An 18,316-nucleotide genomic window follows, 5' to 3' on the forward strand; every position below is an offset into this window, starting at 1 on the left:
AGTCACTTTCAGGACAGCGGAGACACTCGGCGCATGTGGCAGGGCATCCAGGCGATCACAAACTACAAGACAACATCACCTGCTTGTGACAGTGACGCCTCCCTCCCAGATGTGCTGAATGACTTCTACGCCCAGTTTGAAGCACAGAACAACGTGACGGCAAGGAAGACCACACCTCCTACCAACGACCAGGTGATCTGTCTAACCACAGATGAAGTGAGGAACACTCTACGCAGAGTCAACCCACGGAAGTCTGCTGGACCAGACAACATCCCTGGCCGGGGGCTCAGGGAATGTGCAGAACAGCTAGCAGATGTCTTTACTGACATCTTCAACATCTCCCTGAGCAGCGCCATTGTTCCCACATGCTTCAAGACAAAGACCATCATCCCAGTGCCTAAGAAGTCTTCAGTCTCCTGCCTCAATGACTACCGTCCCGTTGCACTCACACCCATCGCTATGAAGTGCTTCGAGAGGCTTGTCATGAGGCACATCAAATCCCACCTTCCACACTCACTGGACCCACTGCAGTTTGCGTATCGTCCAAACCGTTCAACAGACGATGCCATCACCACTACTCTCCATCTGGCTCTCACCCACTTGGACAACAAAGACACTTACATCAGAATGCTGTTCATCGACTTCAGTTCAGCATTCAACACAATCATTCCTCAGCACCTGATCGAGAAGCGGAGCCTACTGGGTTTGAACACCTCCCTCTGTAACTGGATCCTGGATTTCCTGACTGGGAGACCTCAGTCAGTCCGGATCGGAAACAGCATCTCCAGCACCACCACACTGAGCACTGGAGCCCCTCAGGGCTGCGTGCTCAGCCCGCTGCTGTTCACTCTGCTGACTCACGACTGTGTAGCAATGCACAGCACAAACCACATCATAAAGTTCGCCGATGACACGACCGTGGTGGGTCTCATCAGCAAGAACGACGAGTCAGTATATAGAGAGGAGGTGAAACATCTATCAGCCTGGTGTAAAGCCAACAACCTATCTCTGAACATGGACAAAACTAAAGAGATGGTTGTTGCACAGAGCAACCATTCTCCACTGAACATCGATGGATCCTCCGTGGAGATCGTGAAGAACATCAAATTCCTTGGTGTTCATCTGACGGAGAACCTCAACTGGTCACTCAACACCAGCTCCATCAGCAAGAAAGCCCAGCAGCATCTCTACTTCCTAAGAAGGCTGAGGAAAGCCCATCTGCCACCCCCCATCCTGACCATGTTCTACAGAGGGACCATCGAGAGCATCCTGAGCAGCTGCATCACTGCCTGGTTTGGGAATTGCACCGTCTCGGATCGCAAGACCCTACAGTGGATAGTGAGGACAGCTGAGAAGATCATCGGGTTCTCTCTCCCCTCTGTCACGGACATTTACACCACACACTGCATCCGAAAGGCCAACAGCATTGTGGTCGACCCTACACACCCCTCTCACACCCTCTTCACACTACTGCCATCAGGGAAGAGGTTCCGAAGCATTCTGGCTCTCACAACTAGACTGTGCAATAGTTTTTTCCCTCAAGCCATCAGGCTTCTCAACACACACAACTGAACTGGAACTAAACTCACACACACACACTCACACTCATTCAACTTCATACATTCATTAAGTTATTACAAACAAGTTGGCTGGTTCTTTTGCACATCACTGGCACTGCCACTTTAATTACTTGTAATTTGCACATTGCACTGTATATAGATATATATACAGTAGGTTACGGGTTGCTGCTATTTTGTGTTTGTGTACTTGTCCTGTACAGTACTTGTCCTGCACTGTCTCGTGTTGTCTGTTCTGCACTGTTTTGTTTTGCCCTGTTTGCACTAGGCTGCACACGATGCACTTTATGTGGCTAGGACAACTTAGTCTAGTCCTCAGCTCTGTGTTTGTATCTCTATGTTGTGTGAGGTGACGATGTTGTTTTATGTAGCACCAAGGTTCTGGAGAAACGTTGTCTCATTTCACTGTGTACTGCGGCAGCTATATATAGTTGAAATGACAATAAAAGCCTCTTGACTTGACTTTGACTTGACTTGAATGGGCCAGGGTAACAGTGCTTCCAGAGTCCAGGAAGGCCAAGACTGTCCTGCCATTTACTTCCACAGGGATGGTCAGGGAAATGGGAGGGGTCGCCCTGTGGAGCACAGCCTGCGAGCCAGGGCTTGCCGACACGTTGGTTGGCTGCGGGGTCTGGCTCGGTAGGCATGGGCTCATCCCTGGGAGATCCATAGGCGGAGTGGTTAGTGGTGGGCCTTCTCTCCCCATGAGAGGGCTGGGCCAGGTGTAGCAGCAGTGGAGGCCAGGGAAACTCTCAATGATCACCCCTGTCAATTTCCAAGGTGGCCACTGTGTGCTCCAGTGCCTCGAGCATCTCCCTTGGGTTGCGTGCACCCCGCATGCCAACGGCTTTCCATTCTTCTGGCAGCAGAGCTCTTAGGAAGCGGTCCATGGCCACCCTCTTGATGACCTCAGAGGCAGTGTGAGTCTTGGGCTGCAGCCACCTCTTGGAGGTGCGCAGCAGGGTGTCCATTAGGCTGCGAGGGGTGGCTTTAGGGTTGTAGCTCCAGCGGTGGAACTCTGCTGCCGCACTGGTTGGAGAAAGGCAGCAGCGAGGATCTCATTCGTCAGAAGTTAATATTGGGTGACTGTGTTGGAGGCTGGTTTGAAGGAAGTGCTGCAACACGGTGTCCATAGTGGGGTTGTGGCCTGTGTCTGTATTCACGCCTGCATTCTCCACCACTGTAGCACCGTGAGGTTGCAAGGGGGCTGAACACAGTCACCAGGAGGCAGAAGTGGGGGAAAAGTGCCCTTTATTTTAAATGCTGGTGTGATGGTGAGGTTGCAGTCGTCCCGAAACTGGGAGTGGTGAACACAGGGCAGCAGCGTTGCTGCAGGACCCAGGAGGCACAGCGGTCGCTCTCAGGCAAGGTGAGGGTCAGCATGCGGTGGTCCAGGCTCTTCGTTCTTGCTGACATCGGCTTCTACAGGGGAAGGGACAGAGAAGTTAGTGCCCTGTTTTACCATACCTCTTCTAACTGGCGCACAGCTGCTGGCCCCTTTTATACTCTCCTGGCTTCTGCAGGAGGGTAGGGAGCTGCTGCTGCAATCATTGGCTGCCAGCCGAGTCGAGTTTCTCAGCCCCGCCATGCAGCCACATGCTCTAATGCTGTCCAAAACAATGGGGTGCTGAACCAGCGCTGTTCGTTCAGCACCATGAAGAGCGCTGTTTGTCTTCTGTCTGCGGGATGACAACCCACTGTCACACCCTCTTCTCACATCAACTCCTTCTCATTCTCTCCCTCTTCTCACACTGACTGCTGTCACTGTCAGCGACAGGCAGGCTGGGCTTCTTTTTGGTCAGAAACCATAGAATTTCTCTTTCATCCTTTCGCTTCATGTTTTCTACCGCTGCCAAACATTGTAGTTAACACAAAATGCTAATTTTAAAAATTAGCTTCACTGATTAGCATTAGTGCTATGTTGCATTCAATTCAAGTCAGAACTCCATGTTGAAGTCTCTCTGCACTTACCAGCTGCCATTTATATGGGATGCAGCATTAGTTTTATTTACAACAATTAACGGCTGTGGCTGTGTGGTATGACCAATCATTATAGGTTTTATGTGTCTGCCGCTATATTTTACTTCACTGAACTGTTCAACTGTGAACTAATGTGTGAAACCTAGATAATTACCCAGCTACCTAGCTACCATCAAACATTGCTTAGCCTAGGTAACTAGCTAATAAACTAACTAGGTTGTTGTAGCTAACTAGCTTCCTAACGTTAGACAAAGAGAAGTTAAATGACAGCAACACTAATGTTCTTTAGTTAAAGTGTTGTTAAAGTGTTTGCGTTAGTTAAAGTGTTGATTAGGTACTTACCATTGAAGCTTAATTGGATGAGAACAATGAAAACGCACTGTCTGAGCAGCAGCCGTTATGAGATACAGTAGGAAAAAAAATGGTTATGCGGGTTGAATTTTAAATGAACCAACTCACCCAATGCTTTCGCGTTCAGCGATGAGTGACAGGACAGGGGCACTTCAGTGGCCAGTGCTCCTCTGGCCCCACCCCTGGATCCACCAGTGAAACCAAATAAGGGAATTTCATACTAAACAGGCTGTTTGCTGTTGAATGTATAACGTTTTTGTTATGCCATGAACAACTTATTGTTTACTTTTTACTGTCATTGTTGCAGACCTGACTTTATGCAACATTCACATATGAATCATGAATAAAAAAAGTTTGACATCTAACAATGTTTTAACTGTCCTGTTCTGTTGACACAGGGGGTTGCCCACAGTAAACCTTCATGGTGGCCCCAAAGGGCAAAATTGCTGTGTGGCTCCCATGGGAGCCACACAGGGGGGCCCATGTGGGCTTTCTGTGGGCAACCCACTGTGGTCTTGCCTCATGGGGGCCCAATAGGGCAAAACTGGTGTGGATGTGGACTCCCATGTGGTTTTTCTATGCACAAGCCCAACTGTGTGCCCACAGAAAGCCCACAGAAAGCCCACTTGGGGGCAGTCATGGCCTAATAGATAGAGTCTCGGACTTGCAGCCCGAAGGTGAACCTGAAGGTCGTGGTTTTGAGTCTCAGGTCCGGCAGGGATTGTAGGTGGGGGAGTGAATGACCAGTGTTCTCTTCCACCCTCAATACCACGACTGAGGTGAGACTCTTGAGCAAGGCACCGAACCCCCAACTGCCCCGGGTGTGTGTTCACGGTGTGTGTGTGTGCACTTGGATTGGTTAAATGCGGAGCACAAATTCCGAGTATGGGTCACCATACTTGGCCACAAGTCACTTCACTTCACTTCTAAGGGCAAAAGTGCTGTGGGCCCTGTGCAGGGTAACCCTCATGGGGCCCATGTGGGAATAGTGTGGGTTTGCCCTGCCCACACTGCCCCACAGTAAACCCACACCTACCCACGGTGGGCCCGCACGGGCATGTTTGATGGGATTGTAATGTTCGGTGTGCAGTGGTACTGAGTCATACTGGGTTAGGTGTTTGACTAGCCCATTGGGAGGCAGCAGGGTGTTGAATAATTTGACTGCCTCAGGGAAGAAACTGTTGAGTCTGCTGGTGGTGGCACGGTTGCTCCTGTACCTTCTGCCAGATGGCAGGAGTGTGAAGAGTCCTTGAGAGGGGTGAGAGTGGTCATCCACAATACTGGTGGCTTTGCGGATGCAGTGGTTGTTGAATGAGGTGTCAGTGGTGGGTAGAGAGATTCTGATGATCTTTTCAGCTGTTCTCTCAATCGGCTGTAGGGTCTTGCGTTCAGAGACTGTGCATTTCTCGTACCACACAGTGAGACAGCTGGTCAGGATGCTCTCTATCGTCCCTCTGTAGAAGGAGGTGAGGATGGGATTGGGGAGTTTGGCTCTGTTCAGCCTCCGTAGGAAGTGGAGGGGCTGCTGGGCCTTCTTGGTTAGGCAGGTGGTGTTGAGAGTCCAGGAGAGGTCCTCCAACATGTGCACACCAAGAAACTTCGAGCTTTTGACTCTTTCCACAGTTGTTCCACCGATGTGCACTGGTGGGTGGTCTTGTAGAATCTTGTAGTCAACAATCATCTCTTTAGTCTTATCAACATTAAGAGATAGATTGTTGTCTCTACACCATTCTGCAAGCAATGCCATATTCACAAATATATAAGTCATTTAATTATTTAATTTGATGACATCACGTGATATTTAGATGAGAAATTAATCTTGATTTAATACCCACCTTATTCTGAAAGCTATTAATATATCAATAAGGAAATATTTAAAACTTAGAGATATAGATTGGGCTTGATTGAGTCACTTCCTCTAATCACACAAACTGTAATAAATTTGTTATATAGGGACTGAAACAAACTGAATTGTTTGACGATAAATAATAAAGCAACTAAGGAAAAGACTAAATACTTTTTCACAGCAGAGCTGTAGAAATACCTCAGAAATTACCTATTAAGATGACACTTTGTAAGCTGGAAGTGCCTCCTTGCTGGCCTCTGCATTAGGTGTCTTTCTCCCATTTAGAGAGTTTGTAGCAAGGGTTTATTACCCAAAGGTTACAAGGAGAAGTGCTGTACATGCAATAACCCGGTGAAGCTTCGGGGTGGACCAAGGCCAAAATAATAAACAAAAGACACTGTCTTAAGGAACTACCTGACCTACAAAGAAACACCAAAACAAAATACAGCATTACTTCCCTAACTCCCTAAGCAAAAACATAGATAAAACCCACTCCCAAAATAAATAGCGGCCGCACTCCTACTACCGGTGAAAACTAGCAAAGAATAATATTTACAAATATACAGCAGCTAGTAGCTATTTACAAACAGCAGAAGTACCAAGGGGCAATCCAAGTTCAGAGTCCAACAACAGTCAAGCAAGTCAAAACACAGGTCATACAAAATAGAAATGGCAACACAGAAAAAGAGCAATGCATCATGCCGAGCTCCTGAGCTGAGTCAGCAGAGCTTTAAATACTGTAGCCTCTGGATGACATCATTGTAGACGGCAGCAACAAAATCCCCCACGCGAAGGTGGGCCGGACTCGATTCCAGATTGGCATACCTGCACAGATTGACACACACACACAGGAGACACACAAACAAGGTATACAGCAGGATACTGCGGGTCATAACATGACCAACAAATAAAAAAAAAAAAACAGAAAAACAGTAATTAATACGAAAGTTTGACCACCACAGTGAGAGATTGTAGGCTGCTATACTATGTAAAACAAAATGGCTTTCAGGATCCAGCAGGCTCAGAAATCCTTCTTAGAATAAACTGTAAAACTACAGAACAAGAACTATCTTTCTTGTTGTTTTGTTGATCTAGCTTCTGTTGCTTTTTGAAATGACATGATCCACTGTTACTCCTATAGTTTGAGTGGTCACTCTCTGAGCTTTAATTGTGTTTCCATCAATGTCACATTAACTTTAGAAGCTTGCGGGTGTTCAAGGCCGAAACAGAAAAAATGTGTTACTGTCCAAATACTTATGGTTTGCCTGGTACTCTATATACGGTTAAAAACAACTGAAAGTTGTTTTATTTAAAAGAGGTAGCTCTCATACGCAAATTAAATATATTTTGAAAAATTCTAATCAACCATACACAGTTCCATAGAATACAAAATTCTGATTGGCCTGCATCACGGTGGCATACAGGGAATTAGGAATAAAAATACTGTTTGGCAACATCACTAATTGAGCCATAGACAAGTCTGTCAACCCTGCCAATCCAAGATAGAACAAATGATGCTCATTTAAATTAAAATACAATAACTGTGTACTTGAAACCCACTTACCTGCCCACTTCCTTGATCAGCCGTCGCGCGTCTCTGTACAGCATCAGCACCTCACTGGACGCGCCCTGACCTGCGTGCGCTTCAGTCAAGGCGCCGTTTCCTCTTATCTGCTCAACTGATTTCGAATAAAATATCTGTAAAGTCTTTTTACGTTTCGCTAAAAATATAACTAAAGTTATGCGTACATTACACGTTATACTCACCTCTAAATTGGATGACTAGATAAGGCCAGCTCGCCTGAGGAACCTTTCTTTCAGAAAACATACGCTTCTTCTCTTTTGTCCCACTTGTGAATCACCTTGGGCTTAAGTATTGTCATATTTTTGTGTTTTAATCGTGATAGTTCACATATATGAACGGTGTTGTCAGTGAAGAAATCAACCAATGCATATTTTATATCCATCCTGCAGTATGTGGCGGATTTACTGTATCATACACAGGATAAGCTTCAATAACACAATGCCCAATATCCTGTTATGTCGCTAGAATAGGCACATAACACAGTATTCATGTAATAAAGCCACAGAGATGACCTTGCAGTCATTCACGCACATTCACCTCGTCTGAACTAGCGGGGAAAATGAAACCGGAATAAGGACGGAATTCTTCTCAGGTATAAATAACAGCAACACATAGAATGTCAAATTAAAGGTATCAACATACCAATGTCATAATAAAAGTAACGGTGGCTAGGTACGTACATACAGTCAGGTCCATAAATATTGGGACAGTGACACAGTTTTGGTAATTTTGCCTCTGTACACCACAACAGTGGATTTGAAATGAAGCAGTCAAGATGTGACTGAAGCGTAGACTTTCAGCTTTAATTCAAGGGGTTTAACAAAAATATTGCATTAACCGTTTAGGAATTACAGCCATTTTTTACAGAGTTCCTCCATTTTCACAGGCTCAAAAGTAATGGGACAAACTAATATAATCATAAATATTAGGATTATTTTTATTACTTGGAGGTAAATTCTTTGCAGTCAATGACTACCTGAAGTCTGGACCCCATGGACATCACCAAATGCTGAGTTTCCTCCCTTGAGATGATTTGTCAGGTCTTTACTGCAGCCATTTTCAGTTGCTGCTTGTTTGTGGGTCATTCTGCCTTCAGATTTGCCTTCAGTAAGTGAAAAGCAGCTCAGTTGGGATGAGGTCAGGTGACTGACTCGGCCATTTAAGAACATTTAATTTCCAAGCTCTTGGGCTGCTTTCACAGTATGTTTTGGGTTGTTATCCATCTGTACTGTGAAGCGCTGTCCTATCAGTTTTGCAGCATTTGACTGAATCTGAGCAGAAAGTATAGCTCTGTGCAACTCAGAATTCATCCTGCTACTTCTATCAACAGTCACATTATCAATAAACCCCAGTGACCCAGTTCCATTGGCAGCCAAACATGCCCATGCCATAACACTGCCTCCATATGTTTGACGGATGATGTGGTATGCTTTGGATCATGAGCCCTTCCTTTCCTTCTCCATACTTTTCTCTTCCCATCATTCTGGTACAAGTTAATCTTGCATCAGAACTGGTCAGGCTTTTTTTAGAGGTTTTTTAGCAAAGTCTAATCTGGCCTTTGTGTTCTTGAGTGTTACCAGCAGTTTGCATCTTGAGGTAAACCATCTGTATTTACATTCATGAAGGTGGCTCTTGATTGTAGACTTTGACAACGATAGGCCTACCTCCTCCAGAGTGTTCCTGACTTGGCTAGATGTTGTGAAGGGGTTGTTCTTCAATAAGAAAAGAATTCTGCAATCATCCACTTTAGTTGTTTTCTGTGGTCTCCCAGGCCTTTTGGTGTTGCTGAGCTCGCCAGTGCATTCCTTCTTTTTTAAGAATGTACCAAATTGTTGATTTGGCCCTCCTAAAGTTTCTGCTATCTCTCTGATAGGTCTGTTTTGGTTTTTCAGCCTAATGATGGCCTCCTTCACTTGCATCAACACCTCTTTGGACGGCATATTGAGAGTTCTCATGAACAGCTAACAAATGCAAATTCAACACTTGGAATCAGCTCCAGATCTTTTATCTCCTTAATTTATCATGATATAAGGAGGAAACAGGCCACAGCTGGCCATGAAACTGCTTATCAGTCAATTGTCCCATTACTTTTGAGCCTGTGAAAATGGAGGAACTCTGTAAAAAATGGCTGTAATTCCTAAACGGTTAATGCAATATTTTTGTTAAACCCCTTGAATTAAAGCTGAAAGTCTACGCTTCAGTCACATCTTGACTGCTTCATTTCAAATCCACTGTTGTGGTGTACAGAGGCAAAATTACCAAAACTGTGTCACTGTCCCAATATTTATGGACCTGACTGTACATATAGGGAATTTAGTCCAACAGTTGTCAGGACAACGATCGCGTCGGCGTGAAGGACAAAGGGGTACCGCGCATATGTGAGGAGGAGAAAATCACTAACATTTCCCTGCCTAATACATGATGTGTCCTCTATGACACAAAAAATGAATAGAAAAATGAGTTATTTTCCCTTACACTACGATGTACTGTCTCGATACTTACAGTAAAACTACATACTTTGTCTTTGTAAATGCTTTCTCTTACTGCACTTATATTATTCTTCAATGCAAATAATAACTTAACAGACAGTTGACCCAGAATCAGAAAAAAATAAATAAATTATTGACCAAGTGTACTCACACAAGGAATTTGCCATCTGCATCTTTTATTGGTGCGTCCTGAAGTCCTAGCGCCTTCAAGCTTGCTAAATAATGTTTTCTATGGTTAAAGCACAAAGTCCTACCAGTACTTTGGAATTCGTTGACACATGCAACTGTGTTTATGTTTTTGCTTGAAAACTCCTTTTCCTTAAATCCTAGTGTCTTGAAACTTGCTAAATAGTGTTTTTTACACATAAGCACACAGTTGTAGAAGCAAATTAAAATTCATTCAAAAGACATAGTGTTATGGCATATTTGATGAATATTAACGTAATGATTTTTTTTTTTTTTTTTTTTACTTTTTATCACCTTTATATCAAATTATGAAATGTAATGTAAACAATCATGTTTGAAGTCATTTCTCATCATAACCATGTGAAAAACATCATGTAATAGCAAGTTCGAGACCTGATTTATGTTTTCTTGAAAACTCCTTTTGCTTAAGTCCTAGTGCCTTGAAACTTGATAATTCTCATTTTCTGCACATAAAGCACACTCTTGTGCAAGCAATTGGAATTTGTTGAAAATATAGTGTGTTCATATTTGATTAATACTAACTTACTAAAAATGATTTTTTTTTTTAAACTTTTTAATCACTTTTTTGTCCAATTATTAATTTTAATATAAACTATTATGTTTGAAGTCATTTCTCATCATATCCATGTGAAAATGATCATGAAAAGCAAGTCATGCACCTGCATTTATGTGTTTGCTTGAAAACTCCCTTTCCTTAACTCCTAGTCCCTTGAAACTCACTAATTAGCATTTTCCACACATAAAGCAAACACTCCTGCCAGCACGTTGGAATTTGTTGAAAAGACAGTTTGTTATGGCATATTTGAAGAATACTAACTTCATATACTTGATTTAAAATTTTTTCTATTTTTATCACCTTTATAACCAATTTTGAAATTTAATATAAACAATCATGCTTGAAGTCATTTCTCATCATAACCGTGTGAAAATCATCATGTAACAGCAGGCCAAGCACCTGCATTTATGCATTTACTTGAAATGTCCTTTTCCTTAAGTCCTAGAGACTTCAACCTTGGTAAATAGCTTTGTCTATTCTTAAAGTACACACTCTTGCCAGCACATTAGAATTCGTTGAAAAGACAGTGTGTTATGGCATAATTGTTGAATAGTAGTTTTATGAACTTGACGTAAACAATAATGCTTGAAGTCCTTTTTTTTGCTTTTTGATTATTTATGTAACCATCAACAACATAATCACATACTAACACAAGAGACACTACTACACATGTACATAGGACAAAAAAACCCCAGAAGAAACAGACATAAATATAAAACAAAATCAGGTATTGGCACTGAATCAACCCACTTCAGCTATAACTGATTTTGAAGATAACTTATGAAAGGCCTCCACATAACAGTGAACTCAGAGCCAGAGCCCCACAAGTTCAGTCTTATTTTTTACAGCCCACTGTTTAAAAGAAGGGGGGAGGCCTGTTTCCAATTGAGCAGAATCAGTCTCCTCACCAGCAGAGAAGTAAAAGCTATGCAGTTCATATCTCTTTTTGAAAGAGTGGTCTTTTCACTGACAATACCAAAGATGGCTGTTTAAGGGTTTGGACTTATATTTTTATTAAATGTCTTAGAATAGGAATCAAAAATCAGTGACCAGAAAACAAACAGTCTGGGACAAAACCAAAGCATGTGGGCAGGTGTAGCAGGAGATTGCTTGCATCTTGAACAAGTGGGTTCAGCAGAGGAGTATATCTTTGCTAACCTGGCCTAAGATAAATGAAGTCTGTGTGCCACTTTAAATTGCAAAAGTCTGTCTTGGGCCCTGCTGTGGCTTAGACCATGCGGGGCCCACAGAAGTTTTGGCCCTTTGGGCCCCCATGAGGGTTTTCTGTGGGCAACCCACTGTGTTCTTTCCCACAGAAAGCCCACATGGGCCCCCCTGTTGGTTAACCCTTGCATGGCCCGCAGCAGTTTTGCCTCTTGGGGCCCCAATGTGGCATAACAAAATGTCATACATTCAACAGCAAAGAGCCTGTTTAGTGTGAAATTTCCTCTTTTGGTTTCACTGGCAGATCCAGGGGTGGGGCCAGAGGGGCCCTGGCCACAGCTGAAATCAGATTGGCTCCTGAAGTGCCCCTGTCCTATCACTCAACGCTGAACTATGTCAAAGCACTCCACTGGCTGAGTTGATTTGTTTGAAATTCATCCCGTGTAACCATTTCTTTCTACCTCATTTTGCAAAAGCTGCTGCTCAGACAGTGCATTTTCATTGTCCTCGTCCACTTAAGCTTCAATGGTAAATATTTATTCAACACTTTAACTAACATCTTAAAGGACATTATTGTTGCTGTCATTTAACTTCTCTTTGTCTAAAGTTAGGAAGGTAGTTAGCTAAAATAATACACTAGTTAGTTTATTAGCTAGGCTAAGCATCAGATGGTTGCTAGCTAGCTAGCTGGCTAATTAGCTAGGTTTCACACATTAGTTCACAATTGCACAGTTCAGGTGAGTAAAATATAGTGGCTGATGCATAAAACCAATAATATTTGGTCATGCCACACAGCCAGTCATTAATTGAATAAAACTAATGCTGCATCCCGTATAAGTCACAGCTGGGACATGCACACGGAGTTCTGACTTGAATTGAACACAGTATAGCATTAATGATAATCAGTGAAGCTAATTTTTAAAAATTAGCATTTTTGTGTTAACTACAATGTTTGGCAGAGATAGAAAACTTGAAGAGAAAGGACGAACCAAGCAAACATGCCCCTTTGGGGCCCAGAAAATCAGAAAATTTAGCCTGCAGTGGGCAGCCCACTATGGGCCCCGTTGCCAGTGCGAAATGCCGGGTGCGTGGGGGCTCCACACTATGGGGCCCAGGTGGGGCCCCAGTGGGACAACCCAAAGTGTGGGCTGAGTGTGGGTGGCCCACACTAAGTGGGCCCACAACATTCCTACAGACCACTGTGGGCTGTGTGCGGGCTGTCCCACTGGGGACCCACCTGGGCCCCATAGTGTTGTGCCCACGTGTGCCCTGCATTTCATGCTGGTAACAGGGCCCCCAGTGGGCTGCCCATAGTTGCCCCACATTGTGGGCATACCTCGGGGGCATAATGGGCAACCACCTGGATCCCATAGTGTGGGGTTTTCGTTTACATTCTGCAAGTTTACTTTTGCCATTCTGGCACAAACCTCTCCTGTGGGTGGGCTAAACAGTGATTTACTCTCATCAGCTTGTGAGTTTTGGATCGACAGCTCGAGAGTCCAGCTGGAGGAGGTTGATGATGACAACAAGCTCTGTGTCACCCCTGAGAGCTCATCTCGAAAAAAAATACTGCCCTAATCTCAAGGCGATTAAAAAGTAAAAAAATTAAAAATCATGTTTAGTAAGTTAGTATTCATCAAATATGCCACAATACAGTGTCTTTGCAACAAATTCCAATGTTCTTGCACGAGTGTGTGCTTTATGCATAGAAAATGCTTTTTAGCAATTTTTAAGCTAGGACTTAAGGAAAAGGAGTTTTCAAGCAAACACATAAATGCAAGTACTTGGCTTGCTGTTACCTGATCTGTTGAAAGATGTTTATCTGCCTGGTTACATGCTGATGTTTGTTGTGCATTACTGTCAGTAGAGTTTCAAAGTATGGGGGGAAGAGAGCAGGGAAGTGGATAATTTCTTTTTTCTTTTTTTTTTTTTAAAAAAAGGGTGATGAGAAGATATTGTTTATTGTTTTCAATACTGTCACTTTAACCTATTGCAACAATGGGGGGAGGTCTGTCAGGGAAGAGGTCACATTGTGAGGGAGGCTAATAAACTATGAAGTTCCATTAAGAACCTGCCAACTCTCAGTCATTCTACATGGTGTCAGAAGTGACGGACAATGGTGAAGTTTACTCCCCCTGCAAGTTTTTCCTTTGATAAGCCAACAGAGTGGATGAATTGGAGACAGCGATTTCAGATATTCTGGACCACTACTAAATTAGACAACGAGGATGGAGAAGTGCAAATGAGAAGTCTCATCTATGCCATAGGCAGCGAGGTGGAGAACATTTATAAATCATTTCAGATCAGTAACTTTAATGTTTTCCTGGGAAAGTTTAAGAAATACTTCTTACTGCGGAGAAACATCATCCATGAATGCACATGCTTTCTTCAGAGAGTGCAGCCCAGTGTAAAAGAAGAAGGATTAATCAAAGCACTGTACAAGCTGTCTGAGCACTGTGAAATCAGCGTCATGTGAGACAAGAATATTCACGACCACATTGTGGTCGCCCTTCTGGACAAAGATCTCTCTCGTTGGTTACAATTATTCACTGCTCTCACGTTAGCACAAACAATCAAAACTGTCCAGCAGTCAGAGGAAGTTGCCAAGCAAGTCAGTATGCAAGGAGACACGGTAGGCACGGTGAGGGCGGTTGTCAGCACAAATACAAGCTTCACACAAAATACCAGAGAATAACAGAAATAAAACACACAATGCTCCTGTGGGCAATGAACACAGGAGAATTTGCTACATACACAAGAATGTCAATCCTGGCTGTATAATAGGGGATCTCGGCTCCATGAGTTTTCACAGGGAAATAAAGTGCCCATATTATTACCCACATCAAGCTCCAAATTACTCGCCAAGTGGCAAGGGTGAGGTCACGCGGCTAGTCGAAAACATTGACTATGAGGTGAAGTGAATGAATAGAGGCGGGTGCGGCAGATATACCATCTCAGTCTTAAACCATGGAGAAAGGTGGTCCCTCTGGCTTTGGTGACAGTTGTTCCGGAGAGGGAGGAGCTAGGACCTGAGGTGAATCTAAAAATGGAGGTTGCCATGTTGCAGGCAGAATTTTCCGATGTGTTTTCATAAAACATGGCCACGATTTACCTACAACGAGGGAAGGAATTAATAAAATGTGCTCACGTATTAATAAGTCTTGGGAATGAATTCTTAATTCGTTGCCACGATATATATTTTTTTAATGTCATGTGCGGCTCCATAGCAATAAACTTTGAGAGTTTAAATCAGTGTACTGCCTTCTATTTTTCGCATTCATTAATAAATTGAGCAGATATTTATAAATTATTCATTAATAAATTATTATTCATTAAACTGTAGCAACGTAGTCATAGGAGAAGATTTTGTAATACAACCCCTGGCAAAAATTATGGAATCACCACACTTAGAGGATGTTCACCCAGCTTTTTTACTCTATAGCAAACAAACAAATCACAGATATGACACAAAAAAGGTTTTGTTCAATAGCTTAACATTCTGGTTTGTGAAATATACATAAAAAAAATTCAAGGACATTTTTTTTATTAATGGCATGTCTTTTTCCAAATCAAATAGAGGAAAAAATTATGGAATCACTCAATGTTGAGGAAAAAATTATTGAATCAATTTTTAATTTCCATTTCTAAAACAAATACTGGGACAAGTCTAAAAATGCTAATAAGTCAGCAGTTAAAAGGGAGTGCTTACACACTTTAATGGGATGTTGGACTTGGCTAATTGAAAGGAAACATGGCTCCAATGAGAGAGTTGTCAGCTGAAACAATGGAAAGGATTATAAAACTCCTTCAACAAGGAATTTCAACATGGAGTGTGGCCAAAGTGGTTGGTTGCTCCCAGTCAGCTGTATCTAAAATTTGTTGCAAGTATAAACTTAATGGGAAAGTTATGAAAGGTAGATATACAGGCAGACTAAGGAAGATGTCAAAGCATCAGGATAGAAAACTCAAAGCACTATGCCTTGAAAATAGAAAATGCACAACAAAACAAAAATGAAAAACAAATGGGAGGAAACAAGAGTCAATGTTTGTGACAGAACTGTAAGAAACCGGCTGAATGAAATGAGATTTATATATAGAAAAGCCAAAAGAAAACCAGCACTAACACCAAAACAGAAGAAAACAAGGTTACAGTGGGCTAAGGAGAAGCAATAATGGAGTGTGGATGATTGGATGAAAGTGAAATTCAGTGATGAATCATGAATCTGCATTGGCCAAGGAGATGATGCTGGAACTTTTGTCTGGTGCCGTTCTAACAAAACATATAAAGATGACTGCCTGAACCAATCAAATTTCCCCACTCATTTATGATATTGGGTTGCATGTCAGGTAAAGGACCAGGGGAGATGGCAGTCATTACCTCAGCAGTCAATGCACAGTTGTACAGTGAAATTTTGGACATTTTCTCATTCCATCCGTAGAAAATAGGTTTGGTGGTGATGAAATAATTTTTCAGGATGACAATGCATCTTGCCACAGAGCAAACTGTTTTAAAGCTTTTTTTTCAGGAAAGGCATATCAACTCAATGACATGGCCAGCAAACAGTCCGGATCTCAATCCAATTGAAAATTTATGGTGGAAAGTAAAAAAACTGGTCCACGTTAAGGCTCCACCCTGCAAAGCTGATCTGTCAACTGCTATTCGAGAAAGTTGGAACCAGATTGATGGGGAATATTGTTTTTCATTAGTGAGGTCTATGCCTCAAAGAATAAAAGCCAGAGGAGGAGCAACAAAGTATTAATTGTGTTTTTTTTTGTTGATGATTCCATAATTTTTTCCTCAACATTGAGTGATTCCATAATTTTTTCCTCTACTTGATTTGGAAAAAGACATGCCATTAATAAAAAAAATGTCCTTGAATTTTTTTTATGTATATTTCACAAACCAGAATGTTAAGCTATTGAACAAAACCTTTTTTGTGTCATATCTGTGATTTGTTTGTTTGCTATAAAGTAAAAAAGCTGGGTGAACATCCTCTAAGTGTGGTGATTCCATAATTTTTGCCAGGGGTTGTTTAAAGCTATTTGAGAATTTATCATGAAACATGCTTCCAGTGTCATTAAATATAAGGGTTAAAATACCATATAGGCCTACAATAAAATTTTTTTTTTTTTTGGGGGGGTGTACTATTCATACAAACTGTTTAAAATATTTGCACTGTTACTGGATATCTAAATGTTTTCTTCTAAATGTTTTAGAATATCTAAACTTTCTTGAACATTTAACAATGATCACCAACACTCAAGTGAATCAGCAGTAAAAGAATTTTGCTTTGATGTTGAGCAGTTCAAACGTTATGGGCAGTTTTGCAAATTATAGCACCACCTAGAGGTGAATTTAGACAAAACTTTTTGGAGACTTCTAAGATAAGGTCTTTCAGTGACATACCAAGTTTGGTCAAAATATGTCACAAGGTTGCTGAGATATGCCCTCACTTCCTGTTTGGCAGCTTTGTCATCAAATTCATTTGTGCATTATGGACGAACTGTCCCCTATATCAAAAATTATAGAAATCACTTTTTTTGGGCTGATCTCAAAAATTTAAAAGGTTATGAGCAGTTTTACTAACTTGTGAATTATAGTGCCCCCTAGAGGGGATTTAGACAAAACTTTGTGGAATTCCTTAGGACTAGGTCAGTCAATCATATACAAAGTAAAAAAATACGCTACACCCTTACTTAACTTTGGCGACTTCACTGTCAAACTATGTGACCATTTATGGATGAACCATCATATCAAAAATCTGAGAAACAAGTTTTGTTCTGTAACTTCTCCTGTTGCTCTCTTCCAAATTTCATGGTTATTCAACAAAGTTTGTGGTAGAAGCAAAAAAAAGGTTTTGTTAAAATTCAAAATAGCCTGTTTGAGAAATTGCAAATTCCTTACACTTGGAACCTTCAAGCGAATCAGTAGAAACAAGAATCTTTGATTTGACGTACAGAGGTTCAAAAGTTATAGGCAGTTTTATAAATTTGCACATTATGGCACATAATGGTGAATTTAGACAAACCATCCCATATATCCAAAATAAAAGAAACAAATTTTTTAGGGATAGTCTCACGATGCTGTGGATCAAATTTGGTGATGATGGAACAAAGTTTGCAAGGTGAAAAAGAGAAAGAAAAACTGTTTTTGAAAAAAAAAAATCACAATGGTGGAAAATCCAATATGGCACAAATTAACATCATGGTGTCCGTTCACTCGGCTTGACCCAAAGAATCAGTGGAATTGCATTTCAGTGACATTCTGTCGCAGGTTTATTATTGTAAACGTAGTATGTCCAAATTTAGCCTATTGGTAGTGCTAGGGGGCTTAAGTGTCATACACCAAAATTGCTGTGAAGTTAGCTGAGACTGTCCTCTATCATTGTGCCAAACTTCATAAAAAGCGTAGGAAACATTCTATAGACTTCCAGAGGAAGTATAATAATAATAATAATAATAATAATAATAATAATAATAGCTGCAAGCAGCAGTTAAGGGGCCAAACACTTTCTGTTGCCACCCCTAGCAATGGAAGAAGACAGAAGTTATGAGCAGTTT

The sequence above is a fragment of the Pangasianodon hypophthalmus genome, chromosome 22, assembly GCF_027358585.1.
Source record: "Pangasianodon hypophthalmus isolate fPanHyp1 chromosome 22, fPanHyp1.pri, whole genome shotgun sequence".
In the NCBI taxonomy this organism is placed as follows: Eukaryota; Metazoa; Chordata; class Actinopteri; order Siluriformes; family Pangasiidae; genus Pangasianodon; species Pangasianodon hypophthalmus.